Consider the following 3,950-nt stretch of genomic DNA (forward strand, 5'->3'; position numbering starts at 1 on the left):
GAGTTTTAGATAGCAAGAAAATATCACGAGAACACAAAACATTTCAAGTCTGGCCAGACAATTTATCTCCCCACTTTTCACATCATTCCATAAATCACAATCATCATATCACAGTGCGACGAAAGTGTGGCCACACTATTCGCCCACGAGACCGGCCGACTAGCAAGGACGGCTCACGATCCCACCAGAGTACACAGCCTGATAGGGTTTGCTGCCCTACTCAGACCCGAATTCGTTTCACAACACAGCCCTATAGCCTAACGGAGCAAGCTCAGACGAACTAGGCATCAGGCAACAATCTCACAAACAAAAACATGGCATGACATAACAGTTAAACCACCCTTATAACACCACGTAATATTTTCGGAAAATAAAGAGGTTTGAAAAGAAAGCCCACCTCGTTCGCTTAACAATTCACAACCCAACTTATGGCAACTCTCATTCCTCGAGTTCACGAAAACACAATCACCCTTGTCAACGACAACACAAGTTAGCCTTCCACAAAATCATATTACTATGCATGTCCTATCGTTTCTCTCTCATCGTTATTCTCAATTTACTCAACCCAACATTCGACCAAAGGTGGAAAAATACACCATAATATACTTCAACGTATCACACGTGATCACATCGTTAAACACGTTCCTTGGACTTACATGCATCATATAATATTTTTAAACTTGGAAATAAGTGTTATTTTATCAAGGCAGAAAACTGGCAGAACTGCGCGACAGTGTTGTAAAAATCACTAAAAATTCACCCGACCTCATATGAAGCTGAATTTTGGTCACAACACGGAAGACACATTCAAGTTCATCCGGACAAATTTTCACACTGAAATCACGTCGTTTAGTCAGTCAAATCAATAATTAAACTCTCTAGTCGGGACATAAAAATTCTGGCAGTATTACGCAGTTCATTTGAAAAATTCACCATATATTCATCCGATGTCCAATGAGGCTGAAATTTTTACACGACTTAGAAGACACTTCAAATGTTCATTTAGTTCAAGAATAATATCAAACGGAGGTCATTTGGTTGGTCAAACAGAATACGAAACTTTCTAGGCGAGAACATAAGTTTCTGGCAGAATTGCGCAGTCAATTTCAAATATTTATTAAAAATCCATTTTTCGACAAAAAGGGCTGAAATTCACACGAGACACAGAAAACACCTTGAAATTTACTCAGTAAAATTTTCACATCAAAATAAGGTTGTTTGGTCATTCAAACACACGTTGGAAATCACTGTCCGAACACCATAGATTTCAAGTTTCAAGATTTCGAGTTTAGGGTTTCTTCTTCAATCATCCAAACACAATTTTTCATGCTTCTCACACACAATCATGCTTTAAAAGGTTCTCATAAACATGTTCTCATAATATCACACATCATTCACCAACCAATCATTCAACTTTACACATATTCATTCACAAACGCATATTCATAACTCATCTCATACAAAACACAAATTCCCACCGATTAAATTCGCGATCTATAATTCCTACACTCACTATATGCATGAAGGGATCAAGAATAAGGTTTCAATGAAGGAGATGAGGAGAAAATCTTAGTTATACCTTATTGAATCAAGAAAAACGAATGGTAGAAACAAGCGTTGGCACGATTCGTCAGGAACTCTTGAAAATCCACTCCAATTGATGCAAGAAACAATGGTGGGAGATGTTTTTGGAGAGGATGGAGAGTGAGGGAGAGGGAGAGGCGTGAGGTTGAGGGAGGAGAGGAGGGGGCCGATTTTTTTGAGGGAGAATGGTGGCTAGGGTTTAGTTTAGGTGTTTAAATAAGGTTAGGGTTAGGTTTAGAAATTAATTAATTAATTAATTAATTGTGGGGAAAAATAAAATTGAATAAATCCCACAATTAAAAGAATAAAATAGGGGAGGAAAGAATTTTCAAAAATTCCATGTAGGATTAACAAGAAATTTATTTGGTATCTACTTGGAGAGAATATATTCATACAAAACAATGAATATTCCATGAACAAGGGAACAAATAGATTAAATCTCCAAGTAGGAAAATAAGAGAGAGGGCCGAAAATTTCCATAGGAAATGCACAAGGAGATTATTTAAATCCTCAATTAAATAGAATATGATTTAAGTTTGGTAATTTCTTTATAGGAAAAGACAATTAAATAAATTTCCACAAGGAAATTAACCAAAAAGGGGCGTGCAACACAAGGAAATATTCACATCCCCAATTAATTTAACTTAAGTATTAATTTGGTATTGAACAAAAGGAATTCCACAAAATAAGAAATAATATATTCTCCTCCACAATTAGGGAGGGGGCCGAAAATTGGCTTAATTAGCCACAAGGAAAATAATTCAACTCTCCATTTATTTAGGATGAGAAATAAAAAGTGGCAAGATTTAATTGGACTTAAAATAGCTCAAGGGAACCAACAAGGTGCCAATTAAATCAAAGAACTAATTCATCCTCCTAATTAAAATAGGAGATATCCGAAACTCATAAAAATTTATAGGCAAGAGTTCGAATTTTCATGAAGCACAATTTTGGAATAGTTCGTTTTGGACTTAATTTGGATAAATATCCCAAAACAATTTATCAAATCCAAGAAAAGAATATAATTTCCAATAATTGGAGGGGCCGACAGTAGCCACTTTATTTGGCTAGAACAAGATGCATGATTTTATTTAAATTGATTCCCCACATTAAAAATAATTAGCACTTCATTCCAATTCATCCATGACAATTTATTCCACATAATCAAACTCAAACCCGTAGCAACAATTTAATTCCATAAATGAAATTTCCAATCGACATATTAAAATAAAAGTCGTAAAAATTTGGGACGTTACATCCTTCCCTTCTTAACAGAAATTTCTTCCCGAAATTTGACCATCTCACATAAACAACTCGGGGTACTTTTCTTTCATTCTATCTTCTAACTCCCACGTGGCTTCCTCGGGACCATGGTGTTTCCACAACACCTTCACGGATGCTATCGACTTGATTCGCAACTCTTGCACCTTCCGATCTAGGATTGCCTCGGACCTTTCCTTGTAGCTCATGTCGGGGGTTAGGATCACTTCCTCTTGATGAATCACATGCTTGGGGTCGAACACGTACTTGCGCAACTGCGACACATGGAACACGTTGTGCACGTTCCCAAAACTGGGAGGTAACGCCAAACGATACGCTACATGACCTACTTCATCGATAATCTCGTACGGTCTTACAAAACTCGGTTTCAGCTTGCCCTTCACTCCAAACCTCACAACTCCTCTAGTTGGGGATACTTTCAAGAACACTTTGTCACCAACATCGAATTTGATCTCCTTTCGGCGCACATCAGCATACGACTTCTGCCTATCTTGAGCTTCCTTGATCCTTGCGCGGATTTGATGCACAATTTCGGTCATTTCCTTTATAGCGTCGGGTCCTAACATCTTCCTCTTGCCAATTTCATCCCAATAAAGTGAGGATTGACACTTTCTGCCAGACAAGGCTTCATACGGAGCCATATCGATCGTCGCTTGGTAGCTATTGTTGTAGGCGAACTCAACCAACGGTAGAACAGTTTCCTAACTTTTCCCTCGATCTAAGACAACGGCTCGAAGCATATCCTCAAGCGTTTGAATCGTCCTCTCTGACTGCCCGACCAATTGCGGGTGATAAGCAGTGCTGAAGTTCAATTGCGTGCCCAATTCTCGTTGCAAACTCATCCAAAACTTTGATGTGAACTTCGTATCGCGGTCGGACACAATGGTCTTTGGCACCCCATGCCAATGCACAATCTCATTCACGTAGAGTTTTGCTAATTTGTCCGCGCCATAAGTAATTCGAATTGGTAAAAAGTGCGCGCTTTTAGTTAGTCGATCGATGATCACCCAAATCGCAGTGTTGCCTTTCTGTGACTTTGGCAAACCCGTCACAAAATCCATAGCTAGATGCTCCCACTTCCATTC

The sequence above is a fragment of the Salvia splendens genome, chromosome 1 (assembly GCF_004379255.2).
Source record: "Salvia splendens isolate huo1 chromosome 1, SspV2, whole genome shotgun sequence".
NCBI classification, from domain to species: Eukaryota; Viridiplantae; Streptophyta; class Magnoliopsida; order Lamiales; family Lamiaceae; genus Salvia; species Salvia splendens.